General features: G+C 39.6%; 2 pseudogenes; both read left to right on the top strand.

The window, feature by feature from the left end:
- On the top strand, positions 1-23,367 carry LOC140856165 (flotillin-like protein 4; annotated as a pseudogene).
- Positions 23,368-23,788: 421 nt separating this feature from the next.
- Positions 23,789-26,327, top strand: LOC140856161 (flotillin-like protein 1; annotated as a pseudogene).
- The last annotated feature ends 220 nt before the right edge of the window (positions 26,328-26,547 follow it).

Genomic DNA, 26,547 nt, shown 5'->3' with positions numbered 1-26,547 from the left:
ATGGTTTTGTGGAGCGCGTCGCGGTAGCTGGCCATCACCGGCGCTGGGATCACCGACATAAAGCTAGAAAAGAAGGCATGAATCCTCCTGGGCCGGTCGTGCACCGTCGTTGACGCCTCGCCAATGAACTACAGGTTCGAGGTGCAGGCGGTGAGCGCCGAGAAGCTCCCCTCCATCGTCCCCGCTGTGTTCACCATCGGCCCTCATGTCGACGACCACGAGAGCCTCATAAGATACGCCTGGCTCATCTCCACCAGCTCTCCAACCATGTCAACGACCTTGTCCAGGAAGGCGAAACCCGCGTCCTCGCTGCATCCATAACCATGGAGGAGATCTCCAGGGGGACAAGTCCTTCAAACAAGAAGAGTTTGAGAAGGTCCGGATGGAGCTGAATCAGTTCGGCCTTTTAATCTACAACGCTAACGTGGAGCAGCTTGTCGACGTGAGCCGGCATGAATTCTTCAGCTATTTGGGCCAGAAGTGGAGACCAAAGCATCGCCGGTCTTAAGAGCCTTATGAAGACAACCCCGTGATCCGAGTTCATAACATTGCCCATCTCTTGAGCGGAAATATTTAAAACTCCACCATCACCGACATTTCTGATCCCAAAATATCAAAGAAGATACATCTGGGAAGAATCATTTTACTGATTCAGTTGGTAAGATCAGATATTTTAAATTTTGCATGTTGTTGTGTGTCAGCTTTAAACTGAACAATTCCAAACACTCTATATTATATAAAAAATAATTTTAATTTTTTTTCTTCTTCTTTAGACCCTCAACAGTAAATTTTAATTCAACCCTCAAAAATCATAATTCATATATGTTCAGGTTTCGATTCCAAGATACAATCTTCAGGTCTCATCAAAGAGAAAATATTGAGTGTTTGGAGTTATTCAATTTAAAACTGACATGCAATAACCAGCAAAATTTGAAATACCTGATTTTATCAACTGAATCAGCAGAACAGTTCTTCCTAGATGTGCCCTCTTTAATATTTTGGGATAAGAAACTCCAGCAATGGTGGAGTTTTGAATATTTCCGCTCAAGACATGCACAATGTTATGAGCTCATCTCGGTTTTAAGGCTCTTAAACCCGTCGATTATGAGATGAAGGTAGTAAACTTTTGCTGCATATTTCCTCCATCAGTCTATGGTCCTTAGATGAATGATTCTTTGAATTGTTCTCAAGTTACAAGAATTATACTTTATTATTAGAGGTCTTATTGTTCACGAAGGTAGTAAAGTTTTGTCATGATATCTTTTAAGAAGCAGCCTTATAAATTTATTTTCTATTCAAGTCAATAATAGATGTTATTGTAAAAGTCTTATCGTTAATTCTTGTGTCTGTTATAAACTTTTTTAAATACCAAAAAAAATCATATTAATAACCTTTTCTTTGCTTCAATATATTTTTAAGTAGAAGATCCTAAATCTTTTTGTCACCCTAATTTTCTTATATCTTTTCCTAATTCTCAATTACTATCCCCCCAAAAACTGAAACTCTGGCTTCTGTCCATATATCCTAGTTAGTCTTAGGTCTATTTTATATCAATCATGGTTCTTTAAATTTTAGATTGGATTTTAATCTAAGTTCAGCTATTAATGCAACAAACCAAAGCTTAATTTTTGTGGGCCTTCACCACTGGAGCTAACTTTGTTTAAGCAGGCACTAAAGGATTAGGATTTGTGATTTACAAATTTTTAACTATGTGTTCTACCCATCAATTCATAGAAAAAGTGGGAATGTGACATCAAGGGAATGGATTGAGTTTATTTAGGGAATACATAATTATCTAGGAAACTTAGGCAGCGCTTGTATAGGAAGGGAATTTGTTTGTTTATACTTGCTTTACTATTTCAAGTAATTATAAGCATCATTTTGCTCCTTTGAGCAAATTGACTCACAAAAGCAAAAAAAATATACACATTCTCAATATATAAAGATGACTTTCCATAGCTACTCTCAACAGACTTTATTAATGTAGAAAGTTATCCTCCCTTGGTTATGTCAGAGAATTGGTTTATTTAGTAAATAGATATGCTTTTGTAACAAAGTTATCTCAAGTTTCCTAGTTTAATCCCTCCATAACGTGTTTTACTTAAGCGACTAAGACTTTTGGCCGAGAACATATAAAAAAATATATTGTTATCATAGAATTTCAAAAGAATTGTTAATCCCTGATTATATTTCTTTTCTAAATTAGACTTTTTTCCATGAGTTAAACATGTTTTCAAAGGTCTCCTGCGATATGCCTTTCAAGATAAGATTCAATATTTTTATGACTGGTTATTGTAACTTGCTTTCACAGGAAATCCATCACCTAGAAGAGCGATAACAATTTTTTGTCATGTGGTCATGTTATTTGAATTAATGGTTAAAAATAAGTGATAGCTTTTGCTATATAAGTTTCACACCTGTCAGTATACTTTCAAACAATGCCATACAATTTGCATATTCACTCACTAATATTGACAAACTAGCTTTTCATTTGGAAGAGAAGAAGAAGTTTTGGTCATGGTATCTTGTTATTTAATTAACTAATCCTAACTAGCTTTCATTTGGAAGAGTAGAAGAAGGTTGTGGTCATGTTGTCTTGTTATTTAAGTAGTTAATTAACCATTAAACATAAGTGATAGCTTCTGCTCTAGAAGATAGTTTCAGATCTGATAGGACATTTTCAAAAAATGCAATGCAATTTGTATATTGATTGATTAATCTTTCTTTCATTACATGAATCAGCGAGAATGTTGATTTAGATTTACTTCCACGCCACACCTAGCTCTTCCCTTCTTGATGTGGGGTTTGTGTTCAATTCAAGTCCCACACATCAAGGAATTTTGTTGAATGTTGCGGCTTATTAGCCTTCAGGCTCCCTTCATTACCCTTACTGTTTGAGCAAAAGAGAGGATAAGTTTTCGAAGATATAGACTATTAAAACATATTTTTTGAATTACCAAATATTTCTAATTATAGGTTCAAGTAGCCAATTGGGAGTTGTATAATTAAGAAGCAGAAGATTGCTAAAGCTGCACTCTATAGGAAAGAGAAGGAAGTAGAGGGATGTCAAACCATAGCTGAAGTAAAATTTTTTACATGCCAGCAACAAGCTAATGGAGAGTTGTATGCAAAGAAAAAGGAGACTGAGGAGATGCTTGCCCCTCGCAGAGGCCCAACAATTTTACCTTCGCAAGCTCCTTGAATCCCTCGAAGGAAATTATGTTGCTCTAAAAGACTATCTCATGATCAGTAATGGGACTTACGGCAATATCCAAGGATCAATGCTAAGGCTGCAAAGGGGATTTTAGCCAAAGATTAGTGTTTGGACAAATGGTGGTGAGACCACTGATAGGGGCCAGAGCAGGAGGTGACCGGAGTATACCGCATACTACTACCTCTATTTGAGATAGTTCAAGAGCAAACAGGAATGCTACCACCACCATGGATGGGCCAGCTCACCAACTAATCTGACAACTAACTCAGGAACTTATGATAGAAAGAAATGCTTAGGTTGCATGTTGATAGGACTTGCTTTATCATTTCTCAAAGAGTATAGTTGGTAGGACTACTTTCTTTGTTCTTGAGCTTATTCTTGGTTTGTTGTATGCTTGAGGCAATATCAATTTCTATTTAATAGTTCATGGTAGATTTGCAAAAGTCATCTACATTATTGCATTATTATAAAAGTCAAGACTAGATCACTACAACAAAACAGGATATTAGCGATGAAAAAAATTTGTCACTCAGAGCTAATTTTCGTCGCTAATAGTTATTAGCGATAAAAATTTCATCGCTAATATTTAGTCACCAATAATGCCGTCGTTGATAATTTTTTACGATAAAATTTTTTTTATCACAAATAAAAAATATTACTGATGAAAAATTTTCATCGTTAAAAAAATTATTTTTTTTGAAAACTATTTACGATAAAAAGTTTTAGTCGTAAAAAAATATAATTTCCAACAAAATAAATTATTTGTGATGAATTTTATTCATCTCTATTAATTTAATTAAAAATTTTTATGAAAATAAATTTAGAAAAGTATTAGCGATGTAAACTTTTCATCGCCAATATAGCAATTTCCAATAAAAAATTTTATCGCTAATAAATATTAAATTACTAGCGATGAAAATATTTTCATCACTATTAATTTAAATAAAAATTTTTATAAAAAACAAATTTACAAAAATTTTAGTGACATAAATTTTTCATCATAAATATGGTTATTTATGATGAAAATATTTTCATCACTATTAATTTAATTAAAAATTTTTATAAAAATTAAATTTAAAAAATATTAGTGTCATAAATTTTTTATCATAAATATAGTTATTTTTAATGAAATATTTTTATTACTATTCATTTAATTAAAAACTTTTATAAAAATTAAATTTAAAATAATATTAGCAATATATGTTTTATGTCCCAAATATTTCAAATTCTGATGTATATTTTCATCACTATTAATTTAATATAAAATTTTAATATTTTTAAATTTATTAAAAAATTATTTATGACCAATTTTTCATTGCTAATATATTTTTTTATGATCAATATTTCATCAAAAATAATTCCATCATTAATAATTTATAGATATTTTTAAAAAATAATTTATGAATATATATATTTAATTTATATTTATAATATTTTTATAAATTAAAAATTAAAAATTAAAATAAAAAATTTACACAATAAACTCATAAATAAATTTTATCATTTTATTATATTAACTTAAAATTATAAAAATTTAAAATAAAAATAAAAAGCTACACAAATAAGCTGTCAAGTGTCGGCATCTGTAGAAGGAGAACGGGCCGAGGAAGGAGAGCACTCGGATGAGCTTAGATCGGCCTGCTGCTACCTCATCAACTACATGATCTGATCCATCTGTAACAACCACTCCATCATCTAGATCTGGAGCTGCTGGTACTCATCGATGCGTGCAGTCAACTCATAAGCTCTCTACTCAGCTTGCCTCTGCACCTCCACCAGTCGAGCATCGCAGGCAGCATAGATGTCAGCCCTGGATGAGCATGAGGATGAGGAAGCAGCGATCCCATTCTCTAGATTCCTAACATAATAGGGTCTTGTACCAAGCACCTAATCACAGATCTCATCATCTGTGGGTACGGTCGAGCCCTCAAGGATAGGCTGGGATCTGATGTCTATCATACGATCCTAAAAATTAAAGTTATAGCTATTTTAATTTCATACTAAAAATCAAACTGTGAATAAAAAATAATTGAAAAAATTTATAAAGAGCTCTTGGCTCTCCATCATCCACTCCCCTGACCGTCGTTGGTGGGTTTGCTGGTAGATATCGATCATACCAGGAAGCTCACCACTCTCAGCATCTCTCTGCAATTTGAAAATAATTAATTAAAAATTTTTTAAATAGTTAAAAAATTATATACTAATTAAAAATTACTTACCATCTGCTCCATGTGATGAGCGAACAATCTCGAATCCTCATAATATGGTACGATCTGTCTAGTCCGATTCATGACATTCTAGATACATCTTCTCTGTACAGTTAGTAGTCAAATTAGTAGGTAACAAACTGAATTTAAGAATAAATGATTTAATCATTAAACTCTAAAAATAAAGTTTGGATGTGTAACCTGATATGCCAGATCCTCGTAATGTCAGCATATGACCGTCCAATCATCTATAGTGATGCTGTCATAGGGCCGCTGCTGTGCTGCCTCCACCCTATGATCCTACATCACATGGTACCAATACTGATGGATGTGATGGCGATAGTCCTTGAAATGTAAAGATAAATAAGCATCCACAGTTCGTCGCACACGATCCCTCTCAAAATCAATAATATCAAAAACACTCTGCTAATAACAAATATTAGAAGAATATCGTGCTAATTAAATATTCATAATATAATTTATTTTATCTATAACTGAGTGTAAAAAATCTCTCTCTGAGCTAGTACAATGTGATGCCAATCGAAAAGCATCACGGGGGCATAGCTGTAGCATATGATGCCCAGCTCGGTCTGCCACAGCTCTCACCATCTCCTAATGGGCCTGGTATAGTCGGATGGTATCTTGATATAGAGGTGCTATCCTGAATGCTCACGTCTCCAATGCTTTAAAGCAAGATTTTTCAATGGACCTCGCTGTCGCCTCACTACTGGTAGAGACTAACCTGAAACAATAATAAATCAATCATTAGTATGATAGCTATCTAAATAAAAAAAATAAATATCATTATTTAAAAGTATAATAATATCATTCGGATCTGTCTCTTTCGAACCCATCTCATTGGGACCTGCCAATGCAGGACCTTCTGGCGATGGAGCTGGTGCAGCAGTGAAAATCAGTGAAGGTGCCTCAGCCTTTGGGATAGACTGTGAATGAGAACGTCGTCGTCTGTCTCTGGGTATCATACCTGTAATTTTTGATATATAAATGAATATAAAAATAAAATCTAGATCACGATTCAAATTGGATCGAGGTCGAGATCAGATTGAGATCTCGATTTGGATTGAGATCCAGATCAGGATCTAATCAAGATCTAAGTTGGGATCCGAGACATCCAACAATAAGATTATTACTTTTTTAAAAAGTCCAATTACGGGATATCTAAAAGTCGATCTAGATCAAGATCGACTCTTGAACGGCAATCTATGGCTCAATATAATTTAACTACCATATTTGAACATACATTCGAAGATGAATTTTTAATTTATCAAAAAAGAATAACTCTGCATTAAAATTTTTTATCAAAAATTTTAGTAAAGTTTTCTCTAAAATAGAAATATTTTTTATATTTAATTGTAATAAGCAAAAGCATACAAAATAGCACATAAAATAATTAAATTATAATAAGTAACAGCAATGTCCATTGCACTAGCGAAACAAAAAAAATTATAAATTTCAACAATAATACTAAAAAATTTATACAACAAATATAAAATAAACTATAAGCAGTTGAGTATGCAAAATAATATTAACATAAAATAATAAAAACAAAATCTATTCCCGAGGACTCGATAGTTTTTTATTTTTTTCTAAAATATTTTTTACCTAAAAATAATAAATAATTTTTTATTTTTTTAAATATTTTTTATCTAAAAATATTTTTTTTCTAAATATTTTTTTCTTCTAAACGAGCTCCGGACTCAGCCTCCCACGCCCCCTGCTCCCACGGCATCGACGCTGTCACACACCCCGCGCTGCCTGGACTCGGCCCTTGCGACCTCCGCCCCTATGATGCTGGTGCCATCACACACCTCGCGCCGCCTGGACTCGGCCCCCACGATCTCCGCTCCCACAGCGCTGGTGCCGTCACACACCCCGCACCACCCGAACTCGACCCCCATGACCCCTGCTCCTGTGGTGCCGACACCATCACACACCCCTCGCAAGCCACCCACTGCGGTGTAGCCGCCCTCTCTAACCCCATGCTACCCGGATCCCAACTCAGATCTTGATCAGATCCCGATCTGGATCTTAATCTGAATCGAGATCTCGATCCAAATCTCAACCTCGATCTAATTCGGATCATGATCCAGATTTTATTTTTATTAATCAAATAATTAAATACTATTATTAATATTTTATTTTTTTATTTTTTTCCTCTTTTTTTACTTTTTTACTTGTTAGGTATAAAATACCCCCCAGCCGAAGTTTGTAACAGGATTAACCGACTTTCGACCTCTGACGATGTCTCTTCAAACCTCCCAGGTGGCCGAGCCTCCGTAACACTCCCAAGTTTTACTGACGGATAAGCCCCCACCAGCATCAACCGGATTCTTCGCGGCGAACGGACTCCTACGGGAGCTGGACTTCGCCCCCGACTTCACTTGGAGGCGGACCTCGTCCGGACTCCTACGGGAGTCGGACTCCGCCCACGACTTCAATTGCGGTCGGACCTCATCCGGACTCCTACGGGAGCTGGACTCTGCCCATGACTTCAATCACAGGTAGACCTCGTCCGGACTTTTATGGGAGTCGGACTTCGCCCCCAACTTCACTTGCAAGAAGACTTCATCCGGACTCCTACGGGAGCCGGACCTCGTCCCCGACTCCTATTGCTGGTGGACCTCACCCCGAACCCCTACAAGGATCGAACTTCGAGCCCCTATTGCACGCGACTCGCTCCGAGTTTCTGCCACAAACGATCTACTTCGAGCGGTCCGCGCAGGATTCCCACTGCAAGCCTTTGGCCGAGCTGCCATCGAAGGCGGATTCCGTGGATTCCTTCCAAATTTCTAGGGCAGACAGGCCTTGGCTGAAACTTCTCAACAAATGATCCCCAACCAGGCTTCTATGGAGGATCAGACTCCGACTGAACTCTGACCGACAGGCCTGGACCCCCTGGCAGGCCGCAGTAATGGCCACGACTCTACTCCACTTCCTGCGATGGATTTCGTGCGGCCCCATCACTCCCTGGCAGGCTGCAGTAACGGCCACGATTCTGCTCCACCTCCTGTGATGGATTCTGCACGGCTCCACTACTCCCTGGCGAGTCACGACAATGGACACCGCTCCACTATCCACAACAGACTCCACGTGGCGAGCCTTGGCAACAGCCATGACTCCATCCCACTATTCTTCATAATAAATCTCTCCTGGCCCCGTGCGGCCCATGACCAGGCGGTTACGAACGTTGCCATCAATCCGTTGCCCCCTTCGCCTATAAAAGGGGGACCCCAGATACGTTATTCTCTAAGCTCTCATTTCTTACCCAAAAACTCTGCTAAAATTTTCATTCGAGCACTCCATTCTTATTGAGGTAGAGAACTGACTTGAGCATCGGAGGGTCTTGCCGGAGCAACCCCACCTCCGGTTTAGACTTCTTTTGCAGGTCTCGACGGCGACCGCGGCTCCCTCGACTCCAGCTTCTCCGACGCAGGTGGATTTTTGCACCAACAGGATTGGCGCTAGAGGAAGGGGTCTGTGTCTTCGCAGTACCCTTGTTCTTAAAGGAGCGCTCAACGGGACTGCCTCCGATCATCTTTTCCGACATCCACTCCTCCTTCCCCCACTAGGTCTTTGCCCGATGCCCCCCACAAAGCATCCACGTGACGATCCACGGCCTCCGCGGCCAGATCTCAGGCTCCGACCTTGCCTCTGATTTCCCAGGCTCCTCCCCCTCCGGCAACGGCCGCCGGCATGGAGCGGTCAGACAATCACCCTCCGACGGATTTCACCAACACCATCTCGAATGAATCTTGATAGGGAGCGGCCGGCGTATTGGCCGGACCTCCCAAGCGGCAAAAGATTGAGGAATCCATAACTTTCACTGAAGAAGACACTCAGGGAGTTCAATTTCCTCATAACGATGCGGTTGTAGTTTCCTTGAATATAGCTAACTACGACGTCTGCCGCATTCTTGTCGACAATGGAAGTTTGGCCGATATTTTGTTCTACGACGCCTTCTCAAGAATATCCATCCTTGACGGCCATTTGGGACCGATTAGCTCCCCCTGGTAGGGTTTACCAGCGATGCTGTCCCATTGGAGGGAGTGATAACTTTGACTGTAGCTGCGGGTCGATATCCAAAATAATCCAGGGCTCTGGTGAATTTCCTGGTGGTGAAGGCACCATCAACGTACAATGCAATCCATGGCCGACCTGGCCTCAACGCTCTCCGGGCCATCGTGTCAACCTACCATTTGAAATTGAAATTCCCTACCAACCAGGGGGTCGGAGAAGTCAGGGGAGACCAAGCCCTGGCCAGACACTGCTACAACATAGCCTTGCAAAGAAGTGACCAATCCGGCCTCTGTCCAGTTGATGGGTTAGACGCCCGCGACGACCTCGCTGAGGAGAGGGGCGGCCCAATCGAAGATCTGATTTCGATCCCTTTGAACGACGGGAATGCGGAGCATGTGGTGAAGATCGGCTCCAACCTGGGGGAAGAGGTGCGGGCGCATCTCATCGATTTTCTATGAAAGAATGTGGATGTTTTCGCTTGGGTTCCAGCAGACATGCCGGAGATCGACACGAAAGTCATGGAGCACCGCCTGGCCGTCGATCCCAAGCATTGACCGACGAAAGAGAAAATTCAAGGTCATGCACCAGAGAGGCAGAAAGCGATAGCCGAGGAAGTGGACAAACTCCTGAAAGCTGGATTCATTAGAGAAGTCAACTATCCTGACTGGATTTCCAACGTTGTCCTAGTCAAAAAGGCAAATGGCAAGTGGAGGATGTGTATAGACTTCAAAAAGCTGAATAAAGCCTGTCCAAAGGACAGCTACCCTCTGCCCAGAATCAATCAACTGGTAGATGCGACCTGGGGCCATGAGCTTCTCACCTTTATGGATGCATTCTCTGGCTATAATCAAATCAGGATGGCATCGGAAGACAAAGAAAAGACTACTTTCATTACTAACCGTGGCCTTTACTGTTACAGGGTCATGCCTTTTGGCCTCAAAAATGCAGGTGCGACCTATCAGCGGCTGGTGAACAAAATCTTCAAGGAGCAAATCGGCCGCAACATGGAGGTCTACGTGGACAACATGCTCATGAAAAGCAAATTTTTCATGAACCACATCGCTGACCTCGAGGAGACCTTCAACGCCCTCCGAAAATATAAGATGAAGCTGAACCCGACTAAATGTGCTTTCGGAGTGACCTCAGGAAAGTTCCTGGGCTTCATGGTATCGGGGTGCGGAATCGAAGCCAATCTGGAGAAAATTTGTACCATCCAGGAGATGGCCACCCCGAAGTCGATAAAGGAGGTTCAGCGCCTTACAGGGAGGATAGCAGTCCTGAATCGCTTCGTCGCAAGGTCGGCCGAACGGTGCCTACCCTTCTTCCAAACCCTCAAGTGGCCGAAGAACTTCTGCTGGACCCCTGAGTGCCAACAGGCGTTTGAAGAGCTGAAGAGCTACCTCAGCTCGCCTCCATTGTTGGCGAAGCCCGAACCTGGAGAGGAGCTGCTTCTGTACCTGGCGGTCTCCCCTATGGCTCTCGCAACGGTCCTTGTTAAGGAAGAGGCAAAAATTCAACGGCCGATCTACTACGTCAGTCATGCATTGAGAGACGCCGAAACCAGGTATACTAAGTTAGGAAAACTAACTTACACCCTGTTGATTGCAGCCCGGAGGCTCCGACCCTACTTCCAAGGACACACCGTGACGTTACTCACCGACCAGCCGATCAAGGCTATTCTACATCGGGCAGATGCCTCCGGGAGGATGGTGAAATGGGCGATCGAGCTCACCGAATTCGACATCAACTATCGATCCAGACCGATGGTAAAAGCTCAGATATTGGCAGATTTTATAGTAGTGTACAATTGCGGAGGAGGCCGAACCGGAACAGGGTGAAATGGACGACCTCGAGCCCCGACCGAACTCCCCTAAAGAAGAAGCTGACCTTCCTGGTTGCTTTTGGGCTCTCTACGTGGACGGATCTTCCAACATGTCGGGTGCAGGCGCGGGCCTGATCTTGATTAGTCCAGAGGAAATCGTCGCAGAGTACATTCTGCGCTTCGAGTTCTCCGCAACAAACAATGGAGCTGAATATGAAGCTCTGATCACAGGGTTAAGGATCGCCAAAGAATTAGGAGTTGATCGGCTCCAAGTCCACAGTGATTCCCAATTGGTAGTGGGACAAGTCAATGAAAACTACGAAGCGCGGGAAGACAGCATGGCTAAGTATCTTGAAAAGGTAAAGGAGCTCGTCCCCACCTTTAGTAGCTTCCACGTCAGGCAAATTTCAAGAATGGAAAATACCCGAGCCGATCTTCTCTCCAAGCTAGCCACGCTGGCTCCGGCTGAATTGCCCAAGGGTGTTCTTTTTGAAGTTCTGAAGTATCCAAGTACGGAGGAATCGCGGCCTGTGATGGAAATTGATCATGAGCCCAGTTGGATCGACCCACTGGTGGCATATCTCAGGGACGGAATTCTCCCTCATGATGCGAAAGAAGTTCGGAAGCTCAGAAATCAAGCCTCCTGGTACATCCTCTATGAGGGCAGGCTGTACAAGAGATCATACTCTTTGCCCCTCTTAAAATATCTCCGACCTTCGGAAGCCGACTACGCCTTATGGGAGGTGCATGAAGGAATCTGCGGAAGCCATCTGGGGGCTAGATCCTTATCCCACAAGTTGCTCCACCAAGGATATTACTGGTCGACTATGCATCGTGACTCAATTGAGTACGTCAGAAAGTGCGACCGATGTCAGAGATATGCCAACATCCAGAGATAGCCCGCCATCGAGCTTACCCCCTTGAGTGCCCCATGGCCGTTTGCGCAATGGGGGATGGATATCCTTGGACCCTTTCCCGTGGCATCGGGGCAGAGGAAGTTCCTCCTGGTAGCGATTGACTACTTCACCAAGTGGGTCGAAGCCGAACCACTGGCGAAAATCACAGAAGCTAAAGTGCAAGACTTCGTCTGGAAGTCGATCGTTTGCAGGTTCGGCCTGCCAAGAACCCTAATCACTGATAATGGATGACAATTCACGGGAGTGAGATTCGTCGAGTTCTGTGAAGATCTAAACATCTCCCACAACTTCACATCAGTAGCCCATCCTCAGGCGAACGGTGAAGCTGAAGTGACCAACAGAACCCTGCTGCAGGGGATCAAGACAAGGCTCGAAAAGGTGAAGGAAACTTGGGCAGATGAACTTTACCATGTGCTGTGGGCATACCGAACTACCCAAAGGCTGCCCATGGGAGAGACCCCTTTCGCTCTGACCTTCGGAACGGAGGCTGTTATCCCAATTGAGCTTAAACTCCCGTCAGCACGAGTCGTGGCATTCAACGAATATCACAATTCACAATGTCTTAAAGCCAACCTCAACTTACTGGAAGAAAAGTGAGAGGTAGCTCAAGTTCAGATGGCAGCCTACAGACAGAAAGTCGCTCGCTATTACAATTTCAGGGTCAGGAATAAAGTCTTTAGAACCAGAGATCTAGTGCTTCGACGAGCCGCTGTCTTGCAACCTTAGGATCGAGGAAAGCTCGCCCCAAATTGGGAAGGCCCGTACGAAGTCAAGGAAGTAGTTCGGCCCGGAACTTATTACCTCAAGGAGCTTGGAGGAGCAGACCTCCCACGACCATGGAGCTCGAAAAACTTACAAATGTATTACCGATAACTTTATTTTAAATAAAAGTTTGTATCTACATGTCTCTTCTCTTGGCACAAGCTTACATCGATAGGACAGTCAAAACAAATCATGTCGGGAGCAGGAGGGGAACTTCGTCTTGACAAAGTCGAAGGTCCGATTCTTCATAGACTGGATGGGGAGAGAGGCCAAACAGTGCCCACATCGCCCCCACAGCCATGTTAGGGACAGGAGGAGAACCTCGCCCTAACATGAGCAAAGTCGAAGGCCCGATTCTTCATAGATTGGATGGGGGGAGAGGCCAAACAGCGTCCACATGCGCCCCCACAGCCATGTTAGGGACAAGAGGAGAACCTCGCCCTAACATGAGCAAAGTCGAAGGTCCGGTTCTTTATAGATCAGATGGGGGGAGAGGCCAAACAGCGCCCACATGCGCCTCCATAGCCATGTTAGGGATAGGAGGAGAATCTCACCCTAACATGAGCAAAGTTGAAGGCCCAGTTCCTCTTAGACCGGATGGGGGGAGAGGCCCTGCAATGCCCATATGTGCCCCCACAGCCATATTAGGGACAGGAGGAGAACCTCGCCCTAACATGAGCAAAGTCAAAGGCCCGATTACACTCAGACCAGATGGGGGGAGAGGTCCCACAGCGCCCATATGCACCCCCATAGCCTTGTTAGCGATAAGAGGAGGACCTCATCCTAACCAGAGCTAAAATCGATTACGTCAGAAATGGGGGAAGAACCCCATCCTAACGCCAGTCGAGATCTGATCATTTAAGACCAGATAGGAAGAAGGGGACCTTCCCAGCGGCCCCTTCGCACTCCCGCAACCCCACCAAGAGCAGAGGGAAAACCCTCACTCAAAAGAGAAAAAAGAGAAAGGGGAGGGAAGTTAAAAAGGAAAGCGACGGACTGTGTCAGCAACAAACAGCATCAAAAATGTAGGGAACCTCATCCCAGCAAGGGTTGGGGCCCTTACCAAAAACCCCGGCCTTCAAGAAAGCCCTCAACGCAACCCCGGGACCAGACGACTTCCTCAGGGTGACGAGAAGCTAAAACCTCCGAGCTCGAACTCTGAAAGGGGGCATCAAACCTGAGCGACCCCGGACAGATCTGTGGCCATGGACAAAAGGATGGGTCAATGCAGTGGCAATCGGGTACCTCCGAACGGCATCGATTTCAAGCAAGGCAAAAGCTGAAAGGAGCTCGGCAAGCGATAATTCGACACATAAGTAAAAGAGGTAGCAGAAAATTTCTTTCTCATGTTATTTATTAAATATGTATTACAGAGCCATTAAGGCTGAAGAAGAGGGATGACTGGAAAGGCAAGCCAACGCGGCAACAACCAGCGACCTCCGGACGACGTTCAAAAAAAAAAAAAAAAGAAAAAGAGGGGGAGAGAAGGGAAGGGAATACAGCAATAACAATGGTAAATGAAAGGAGTTCGGCAGGCAGCAATTCGACGTAAAATACAGATGAAGTAACAAAGCCTCCTCATTCTTGATTAACAAAGGTGTACGTTACGAGGCCTCGAAGGTCGAGAGAGACAAAAAATGCATTACTACAAGACTCAAAAGGAACACGTTGAAGACCACTTCAAGCTCCCAACTTCTCCTTTCGGTTCCGTCCATTTCGGTAGCATTTTTCAGTGCGTGTGATAAACCCCTCAGCTCTTGCCCCCCGCCTTGTTCCGCTCCATCGTCGAAACCCCAGCCTTAGGGGAAAAAGGGTGGGATAGAATTCAAGGGGCAGCGACGGCAACGGCAGCGGCGACGATGACCTGCAGCAAGAAGAACCAGAGGTACCCTGGAGGCCGCGATGGCACCGGAGGTGTGCACCACCACCGTCCTAGGTACTTCGGCAAGGTCAGCATGCGCTACTTGGTCGGCATGTGCTACTTCCACCGTCCCTGCAACAAGTTCTACTACCCCACTGTCGACGCCGATCGCTTCTGGTCCCTCGGCCCCGACGATCTCAAGAATTCTGCCACGGCTTGTGACGTCAACTCTGCCCCCTTGGCCGGTGTCGCCCAGTTCGGCTACTCCAAAATTCTCAGGCGGAATGCACTCACCGGTTGTCCCCATTATTAAATCCCTGTTGTTGAAGGAATTCTCCCTCGAGCCCCCTTTGAGGCAACGGGAACCCTCAGTGACAGCTTGACAGTCGGAGAACTCACAGGCCGCTGTTTTCCCCCTCACGCTCCTCTTGGTTCGTGACATCCTCTCGAGGTTGGCCCCTGGGGCAGAAGCCCTGACAGGAGGACCCCTCGAAGGGGCTCGAAAGATTGAAGGCGGCGGAGAGTCGGTGGGGATGGCAAAGGCTGGTGCGAAGAGTGCTTGGAGTCAATAAGGGCGCCGATGGGGGTGGCTAAACTCTCAGGCGAAGTGAAGCCCCTAGAGGGAAGGAGGGGGTTTAAATAGGCGACGGGACCTGGCACAGTTATGGTGGCAGATATCCCCAGATCAACCAGTGCCCGCCATGTGTCCCACTCACCGTGGCGTAGGGCTGACCGTTGGCGAGACCATTATGGTGTGGCGCTTGGGACTACGCTTCGGTGGAAATTTTGAAAGGACCCTTCGGATCACCCTGGTTGGAAAAGGGCTCCGACACGCATGCATTAAATGCCAAAATATCTGAGGACGATCGTGCATGGGACTTAAGGGGACAACTTCGACTGTGAAATTCCTTTTGTACTTCTTTCATTCGAAATTCAAACTCGGAAGTAGGGGGACTGATGTTGGGTATAAAATACCCCCTAGTCGAAGTTTGTAACAGGATTAACTGACTTCCGACCTCCGACGACGTCTCTTCAAACCTCCCAGGTGGCCGAGCCTCTGCAACACTCCCAAGTTTTGCTGACGGATAAGCCCCCACCAGCGTCGGCCGGATTCTTCGCGGCGAACGGACTCCTACGGGAGCTGGACTTCTCCCCCGACGTCACTTGGAGGCGGACCTCGTCCGGACTCCTACGGGAGCCGGACTCCGCCCACGACTTCAATTACGGGCGGACCTCATCCGGACTCCTACGGGAACCGAACTCCGCCCATGACTTCAATTGCGGGCGGACCTCGTCCGAACTCCTACGGGAGCCGGACTCCACCCACGACTTCAATCACAGGTAGACCTCATCCAGACTCTTACGGGAGCTGGACTTCACCCCCAACTTCACTTACAGGAAGACTTCGCCCGGACTCCTACGGGAGCCGGACCTCATCCCCGACTCCTATTGCAGGTGGACCTCACTCGGAACCCCTACAAGGACCGGACTTCGAGCCCCTATTGCACGTGACTCGCTCCGAGTTTCTACCACAAACGATCTACTTCGAGCGGTCCGCACCGGATTCCCACTGCAAGCCTTTGGCCGAGCTACCATCGAAGGCGAATTCCATGGATTCCTTCCAGATTTCTAGGGCAGACAGGCCTTGGCTGAAACTTCTCGACAAATGATCCCCAACCGGGCTTCTACGGAGGATCAAACTCCGATCGAACTTCGGCCGACAGGCCTGGACCCCCTGGCAGGCCGCAGTAACGGCCACGACTCTGCTCCACTTCCTGTGATGGATTCCGCACGGCCCCATCACTCCCTGGCAGGCCGCAGTAATAGCCATGATTCTGCTCCACCTCCTGCGATGGATTCTGCGTGGCTCCACTACTCCCTGACGAGTCACGACAACGGACGCCGCTCCACTATCCACAACAGACTCCACGTGGCGAGCCTTGGTAACAGCCATGACTCTATCCCACTATTTTTCATAATAAATCTCTCCTGGCCCCGTGCAGCCCATGATCAGGCGGTTACGAACGTCGCCATCAATCCGTTGCCCCCTCCACCTATAAAAGGGGGACCCCAGATACGTTATTCTCTAAGCTCTCATTTCTTACCCAAAAACTCTGCTAAAATTTCCGTTCGAGCACTCCATTCTTGTTGAGGCAGAGAACTAACTTGAGCGTCGGAGGGTCTTGCCGGAGCAACCCCACCTCCGGTTTAGACTTCTTTTGCAGGTCTCGACGGCGACTGTGGCTCCCTCGACTCCAGCTTCTCCGACGCAGGCGGATTTTTGCACCAACATTACTTTTTTACTTTTTTTTTCTTTTTTTTTTCTTTTTTTTCCTTTTTTATTTTCTTTTTCCCCCTTCTTTCTCTCTTCCCTTCCTCCCTCCCCACCGTCACCCACCCCTCCCCGCTGCCGCCCCCTCCCCGTCTCCCCTGACCATCAGTCGCCCCCTCCCTGGCCCCATCTCCCCCGACCGACCCCCTCCCTGGCCCTGTCTCCGTCACCATCGGCTGCCCATCCCCCCTGACCCCATCCCTCCCGGCCCCATCCTGCCCCCCGACCCCATCCCGCCCACATTTCATCCCCGACCCCCTCCCTGTCGGTCGACCAACTTCCCATCGGCTGACCCCCTCCCTGACCCCATATGCGTCCCCACCGGCCGCCCCCTCCCTGGCCCCATCCCACCCCCGACCCCATCCCACCCCCCGACCCCATCTTGCCCCCATTTTGCCCCCAAACCCCTCCTCGTCGGTCGACCACCTCCCTGTCAGCCGACCCCCTCTCTGGCCCCATGGCACCATTGGCCACCCACGCCCCTCCCCCGGATGGCTCCGCCCTCGGTGGCCTGATCAATACAAAAAAAAGGGTTGGAACCTTACCTCTGGTAGATGGCGAACGGCAGGTGGTGCAGACGACAGCGATGATGGTGGAGAGGGGCTTGCCAGCAGGAAGAGAGGGGGGGCAGAGCACGGAGAGAGGAGAGCTCAAGGAGAGGGAGAGGGAGAGGGAGAGAGGAGAGCTTAAGGAGAGGGAGAGAGGAGAGGAGAGAGGAGAGAGGGGAGAAGGGGGGAAAGAGGGTTACATGCGAAACGACGTTGACTTGATGTGCATTGAAAGAATCATTATTAGCGATGAAAATTTAATTTTTATTGCTAATAATTCTGTTAAACAACAAAAAAAATTTATCACTAAAAAGATTTTTTCTCTAAAATAATTATTTGTGATGAAAAAAGTTTTCATCGTTAATTATATTATGAGCAATGAAAATTTAATTTTCATCACTAATAATTTCCAACCAAAAAAATTTTTCCCCACTAAAAAACTTTTCTCGCTAAAAAAAATTATTTGCAATGAAAATAAAATTATCACTAATAATTTCTGCCAAAATTTTTCCCATGACAAAAATTCCTCTCTTAAAAAAATATTTATGATGAAAACTAAAAATTTCATCGTTAATTAGCTTATTAGCAATGGAAATTAAATTTTCATCGTGAATAATTCTCACAAAAAAAAATTCTTCGCTAAAAAAATCTTTCCTCTAAAAAAATTTTTGGTGATGAAAAAAAATTCATCATCAATAAAATTATTGGCAACAAAAATTAGATTTTTGTTGCCATTAATTCTCCAAAAAAATAAAAATTCCCCACTAAAAAATTTTTTCCTCTTAAAAAATTTTGCAAAAAAAATTATTGGTGATGAAAACTAAATTTTCATCATTAATAATCTTATTAGCAATGTAAATACAATTTTCATCAAAAAAAAATTTGCAAAAAAAATTTCTCCAATAACAATTTCATAAAAAAATAATTTTAGATTTTTTTCACCAAGTAAATTTTCTATCCAAAAAATTTAACAACAAAAAGTGACATTAAAAAAATATTTGTGATGAAAAATAAAATTAATTTTCTTTAATCTAAAAAATTTTTGGCCCAAAAAAATATTTTTAAAAATAATTTCATCAAAAAATTAATTTTTTATTAATAAAAAAAATTTATATAAATAGTTAATTTGTGATTTTTTTTTCAAAATAATTACATACATAAAAAAGCAGCTTGGCTATTTTTTGTAATGCATGCTTTTGTGGATCTAAAATATGTTAAAGAGCTGAGTTGATGTTCATATGGTTTTGTTAGGGTTGATCAATTAAGTGGCTTAAAACTTTAGTGATATTTTTAATATGATTAAGAACTATGGTTGGCACAAGGATTTGTAATCTGATAGAATTTAATTTCTATCTTTGCAGCCATACTAGTATAAAGATAATATTTTTTTGATATTCTTTTCTCATTATTTTGTTTTTCTAGGTTAGGTGGGGCTTATTTGCATAATATAATTTTATCTAGTTTTCAAAATATTTTTTATCAATTTATTTATATTTTGTTTCCATTCAGGGGATCAGCAGACCAATACATTATCATGTACTGTTGGATGATAACTATTTTTCTACTAATACATTGTAGATGTTAACTAACAATCTTAGTTACATGTGAGTTAAATATTTTGATCGTGTTCTTATGTTTTGACAGATACCTTGTGTGGATCAACTTTTAGGGGATCTGCTGGCCTTTGTTTTCATATAAAGTCTAATTTTTTTGATGGAGAATCGACATCAATTGATAGTTTCAGGGATCGAATTGCTGTGGTGCATCATCTGCCGTAGATTAAGGATAGTATTCAAGAAGTTATATTTTTTTGTTAAAGATATTATAGGATTTTATGATCATAAGGGATTGTTGACCAAATTTTTTTGGGATGGTTTAGAAGTAAATAACATAATTTAGTCCATCGAACAGTTGATAAAGTTTTATTCTTTATATAGTTGAAAGTTGACATTTCCTCTGAATCAAATTCCTTGATTTAATTTTCTGAGGTGGTTTGCTCTTAGATCTTATAGATGGTTGATTCGCTTATGGGTGAAGAATTTTGTTACATCATCCGATAAAGTCTAGGTATTGGGATAATGATTCTTTTTCAGTATCAAAAGTTATTTTTTTAAATTTTTAAATTTTTTAATTATTAGCGATGAAATTATTTCATCGTAAATAAAGAAGCATTTACGATAGAAACTCATTTTCTATCATAAATAGTCAATTATTTATGATATTTTTGCTATTCATTATAAATAATCTGTAATTTTTAAATTTTTTATTTTTTCATAATATTGGCAATAAAAATATTTTCATCATAAATAATTGACTATTTATGATAGAAAATGAGTTTTCATTACAAATACTAAGTTATTTATGATGAAATATTTTCATCACAAATAATCTATAATTTTTATATTTTTAAATTTGTCATTTTTTTGAAAATATTAGTGACAAAAATATTTTTATCATAAATAATGGACTATTTACGATGCAAAATAATTTTTTGTTGTAAACACTATATTATTTATGATGTAATATTTTTATCATAAATAATCTATAATTTTTATATTTTTTAAATTTCTTATTTTTTTAAAATATATGTGATGAAACTATTTTTGTCACAAATAATGGACTATTTATGATGAAAAATAATTTTTTATCATAAATACTATATTATTTATGATGTAATATTTTCATCATAAATTATCTATAATTTTTATATTTTTTAAATTTCTCATTTTCTTTCAAAATATTAGCGATGAAAATATTTTCATCATAAATAATTACTATTTATGATTAAAATAATTTTTTATCATAAATATTGAATTATTTATAATGAAATATTTTCATCACAAATAATCTATAATTTTTATATTTTAAATTTTTCATTGTTTTAGAATTATTGAAGATGAAAATATTTTTATCGTAAATAATTGACTATTTATGATAAAAAATAATTTTTCATTGCAAACACTAAGTTATTTATGACACAATATTTTTATCATAAAAAATTTATAATTTTTATATTTTTTAAATTTATTATTTTTTAAAAATATTAATGATGAAAATATTTTCATCATGAATAATAGATGGTTTATTGTGCAAAATAACTTTTCATCATAAACACTATATTATTTATGATGCAATATTTTCTTCATAAATAATCTATAATTTTTATATTTTTTAAATTTTTTATTTTTTAAAATATTGGTAATAAAACTATTTTTATCATAAATAATTGACTATTTATGTTGAAAAATAATTTTTTATCATAAATACTATATTATTTATGATGTAATATTTTTGTTATAAATTATCTATAATTTTTATATTTTTTATATTTCTAATTTTCTTTCAAAATATTAGCGATAAAAATATTTTTATCATAAATAATTCACTATTTATGATAAAAAATAAGTTTTTATTGAAAATACTAAGTTATTTTTGATGCAATATTTTTATCACAAATAATTTATATTTTTTATATTTTTTAAATTTATCATTTTTTTAGAAATATTGATGATAAAAATATTTTTATCATAAATAATAGTCTATTTATGATGTAAAATAGTTTGTTTCATAAATACTAAATTATTTATGATGAAATATTTTCATCATAAATAATCTATAATTTTTATATTTTTTATTTTTTTAAAAATATTGATGATGAAAATATTTTTATCATAAATAATTGATTATTTATGATAAAAATAATTTTTTATCATAAAAATTGTATTATTTATGATGTAATATTTTCATCCCAAATAATCTATAATTTTTATAATTTTTATAATTTTTATTTTTTTTAAAATATTGGTGATGAAAATTTTTTATCGTAAATAATTTAGCATTTACAATGAAAAATAATTTTTATTGCAAATGATCAATTATTTATGACATAATATTTTTGTTGTAAATAATTTATAATTTTTAAATTTATAATTTTTTTTCAAATATTAGTGACAAAAATGTTTATCATAAATAATTGGTATTTGTGATGAAAAATGCTATTTATCATAAATACTCTATTATTTATGATGTAATATTTTTATCATAAATAAACCATAATTTTTAAATTTTTAAAATTTTAAATTTTTTTTTAAATAATGGCGATGAAGAATTTTTATCATAAATAATTGAGTATTTGCAATGAAAAAAAAAATTCATCACAAATACTTAATAATTTCTCCACTTATGTGAGAACCATTACTGTGAATTAAGATAATTTCGAAGTGCACCTTTAATCCTCTATTAGACTCCTTTGCACGGGAATCCAATGGCCCTAAAAGGATTGGAGTCTAATCTTCACCAATCTCAAAATAGTATTTTTTTAACCACTTATTTTCTAGAGCTAACTAATTCCTCTCATAATATAATAATGCTATTAATTATTCTTTCCATAAAAAATAGCCCTTCTTGTTTGGGGTTCTAATAGAAATTTTGTTAATGAACCTCTTCTTTTTTTAGGGCTTGGGGTTAGATACCAAATTATTCTCATCTTTCTGTATATAAATAGTGCATGCTGAAAATAAAAAAAAAAGAGAATAATATATATATATATATATATATATATATATATATATATATATATATATATATATATATTACAAAACTAGCAACTTTGATGATAAAAAAATTATTAATTTTATTAATTTTTTAAAATTAATATTAAGAGAAATGTGCCAAATTTGTTCCAATAAATTTTTCTCTGATATTGGACCAAATGATTTTTTGTTCCATTAGGCTCCTTTGAATAAGAATCCAACGGCTTTTGGCCATAGCACAACTCTAGTCTAATCAACATCGATTTCAAAGTATAGAAAATATTCTATAGGCCACCAAATCAATATCTTTTAAATTTTACCAAAAAAATAAAATGAAATAAAAGTTTAGTATCTTTAACCACTTATTTTTTTGGAGTTAATCACTCCAATGAGATAACAAGGCTATTAATTATCTTCCCATAAAAAATAGCCCTTCCTTTTCCGGGTTGGGCTGGGAATTTGATGAACGAGTGTCTTCTTCCTTGTCTAGGACTCGGAGTTAGAGACCGGATTACTCTCAGCTTCTCTATATGAATCCCTCCAACCCATCCATCTTCCCATAGCCTTCTTTTTCTCCTCACGCAAACCTTTGTGCGAAAGGAAGGAGGAAAAAAAAAAAAGATTGTTTTGTGGTACAAGGTTGCGAGCGCGTCGCGGTAGCTGGCCATCACCGGCGCTGGGATCACCGACATAAAGCTAGAGAAGAAGGCATGGATCCTCCTGGGCCGGTCGTGCACCGTCGTTGACGTCTCGCCAATGAACTACAGGTTCGAGGTGCAGGCGGTGAGCGCCGAGAAGCTCCCCTCCATCGTCCCCGTTGTGTTCACCATCGGCCCTCATGTCGACGACCACGAAAGCCTCATAAGATACGCCTGGCTCATCTCCACCAGCTCTCCAACCACGTCAACGACCTTGTCCAGGAAGGCGAGACCCGCGTCCTCGCTGCATCCATGACCATGGAGGAGATCTCCAGGGGGACAAGTCCTTCAAACAAGAAGAGTTTGAGAAGGTCCGGATGGAGCTGAATCAGTTCGGCCTCTTAACGCTAACGTGGAGCAGCTCGTCGACATGAGCCGGCATGAGTTCTTCAGCTATCTGGGCCAGAAGTGGAGACCAAAGCATCGCCGGTCTTAAGAGCCTTATGAAGACAACCCCGTGATCCGAGTTCATAACATTGCCCATGAGCGGAAATATTTAAAACTCCACCATCGCAGGCATTTCTGATCCCAAAATATCAAAGAAGGTACATCTGGGGAGAATCGTTTTGCTGATTCAGTTGGTAAGATCAGATATTTTAAATTTTGCATGTTATTGTGTATCAGCTTTAAACTGAACAATTCCAAACACTCTATATTGTATAAAAAATAATTTTAATTTTTTTCTTCTTCTTTAGACCCTCAACAGTAAATTTTAATTCAACCCTCGAAAATCTTAATTCATATATTTTCAAGTTTGGTTTCCAAGATACAATCTTCAGGTCTCATCATAGAGAAAATATTGAGTGTTTGGAGTTATTCAATTTAAAATTGACACGCAATAACCAGCAAAATTTGAAATGCCTGATTTATCAACTTTATCAACTGAATCAGCAAAACAGTTCTTCCCAGATGTACCTTCTTTAATATTTGGGATCAGAAACTCCGGCGATGGTGGAGTTTGAATATTTCCGCTCAAGAGATGCACAATGTTATGAGCTCATCTCGGTCTTAAGGCTCTTAAAACCATTGATTATGAGATGAAGGTAGTAAACCTTTGCTGCATATTCTCTCCATCAGTCTATGGTCCTTAGATGAATGATTCTTTGAATTGTTCTCAAGTTACAAGAATTATACTTTATTATTTAGAGGTCTTATTGTTCATGAAGGTAGTAAAGTTTGTCATGATATCTTTTAAGAAGCAGCCTTATAAATTCATTTTCTATTCAAGTCAATGATAGATGTTATTGTAAAGGTCTTATCGTTAATTCTTTAGTCTGCTATAAACTTTTTTAAATACCTAAAAAAATCATATTAATAACCTTTTCTTTGCTTCAATATATTTTTACATAGAAGATCCTAAATCTTTTTGTCTCCCTAATTTTCTTATATCTTTTCCTAATTCTCAATTACTATCCCCCCAAAAACTGAAACTCTGGCTTCTGTCCATATATCCTAGTTAGTCTTAAGTCTATTTTAAATCAATCATGGTTCTTTAAATTTTAGATTGGATTCTAATCTAAGTTCAGCTATTAATGCAACAAACCAAAGACTAATTTTCATGGGCCTTCACCACTGGAGCTAATTTTGTTTAAGCAGGCACTAAATGATTAGGATTTGTGATTTACAAATTTTTAACTTTGTTTTCTATCCCATCAATTCATAGAAAAAGTGGGCATGTGACATCAGGGGAATGGATTGAGTTTTTTTAGGGGATAGTACATAATTATCTAGGAAACTTAGGCGGCGCATGTATAGGAAGGAAATTTGTTTGTTTATACTTGCTTTACTATTTCAAGTAATTACAAGCATCATTTTGCTTCTTTGAGCAAATTGACTCACAAAAGCAAAAAAAATATACAGATTCTCAATATATAAAGATGACTTTCCGTAGCTACTCTCAACAGACTTTATTAATATACAAAGTTATCCTCCCTTGGTTATGTCGGATAATTGGTTTATTTAGTAAATAGATATGCTTTTGTAACAAAGTAATCTCAAGTTTCCTAGCTTAATCCCTCCATAACGTGTTTTACTTAAGCGGCTAAGACCTTTTGCCGGGAACATATAAAAGAATATATTGTTATCATAGAATTTCAAAAGAATTGTTAATCCCTGATTATATTTCTTTTCTAAATTAGACTTTTTTCCATGAGTTAAACATGTTTTCAAAGGTCTCCTACGATATGTCTTTCAAGATAAGATTTAATATTTTTATGACTGGTTATTGTAACTAGCTTTCACAGGAAATCTGTCACCTAGAAGAGCAAGACAATTTTTTGTCATGTGGTCATGCTATTTGAATTAACCATTAAAAATAAGTGATAGCTTTTGCTATATAAGTTTCACACCTGTCAGTATACTTTTAAACAATGCCATACAATTTGCATATCGACTCACTAATATTAACTAACTAGCTTTTCATTTGGAAGAGAAGAAGAAGTTTTGGTCATGGTATCTTGTTATTTAATTAACTGATCCTAACTAGCTTTCATTTGGAAGAGCAGAAGAAGGTTGTAGTCATGTTGTCTTGTTATTTAAGTAGTTAATTAACCATTAAACATAAGTGATAGCTTCTACTCTAGAAATTAGTTTCAGATCAGATAGGACATTTTCAAAAAATGCAATGCAATTTGTATATTGATTGATTAATCTTTCTTTTATTACATGAATCAGCGAGAATGTTGATTTAGATTTACTTCCACGCCACACCTAGCTCTTCCCTTCTTGATGTGGGGTCTGTGTTCAATTCAAGTCCCACACATCAAGGAATTTTGTTGAATGTTATGGCTTATTAGCCTTCAGGCTCTCTTCATTACCCTTGTTGTTTGAGCAAAAGAGGGGATAAGTTTTCGAAGATATAGACTATTAAAACATATTTTTTGAATTACCAAATATTTTTAATTATAGGTTCAAGTAGCCAATTGGGAGCTATATAATTAAGAAGCAGAAGATTGCTAAAGCTGCACTCTATGGGAAAGAGAAGGAAGTAGAGAGATGTCAGACCATAGCTGAAGCAGAATTTTTTGCATGCCAGCAATAAGCTAATGGAGAGTTGTATGCAAAGAAAAAGGAGACTGAGGGGATGCTTGCCCTTGTAGAGGCCCAACGATTTTACGTTCGCAAGCTCCTTGAATCCCTCGAAGGAAATTATGCTGCTCTGAAAGACTATCTCCTAATCAGTAATGGGACATACGTTAATATCCAAGGATCAATGCTAAGACTGCGAAGGGGAATCTAGCCAAAGATTAGTATTTGGACAAATGGTGGTGAGACCACTGATAGGGGCTAGAGCAGGAGGTGGCCGGAGTGTACCGCATGCTACCACCTCTATTCGAGATAGTTCAAGAGCAAATAGGAATGCTACCACCACCATGGATGGGCCAGCTCACCAACTAATCTGGCAACTAACTTAGGAACTTATGATAGAAAGAAATGCTTAGATTGAAGGTTGATAGGACTTGCTTTTTTATTTCTCAAAGAGTATAGTTGGTAGGACTACTTTCTTTGTTCTTGAGCTTATTCTTGGTTTGTTGCATGTTTGAGACAATATCAATTTCTATTTAATAGTTCATGGTAGACTTGCAAAAGTCATCTACATTACTGCATTATTATAAAA

Source organism: Elaeis guineensis, chromosome 1 (genome assembly GCF_000442705.2).
Source record: "Elaeis guineensis isolate ETL-2024a chromosome 1, EG11, whole genome shotgun sequence".
Classification (NCBI taxonomy): domain Eukaryota; kingdom Viridiplantae; phylum Streptophyta; class Magnoliopsida; order Arecales; family Arecaceae; genus Elaeis; species Elaeis guineensis.
The sequence above is the reverse complement of the archived record's forward strand: the minus strand, read 5'-3'. Positions and strand labels throughout refer to the sequence as shown.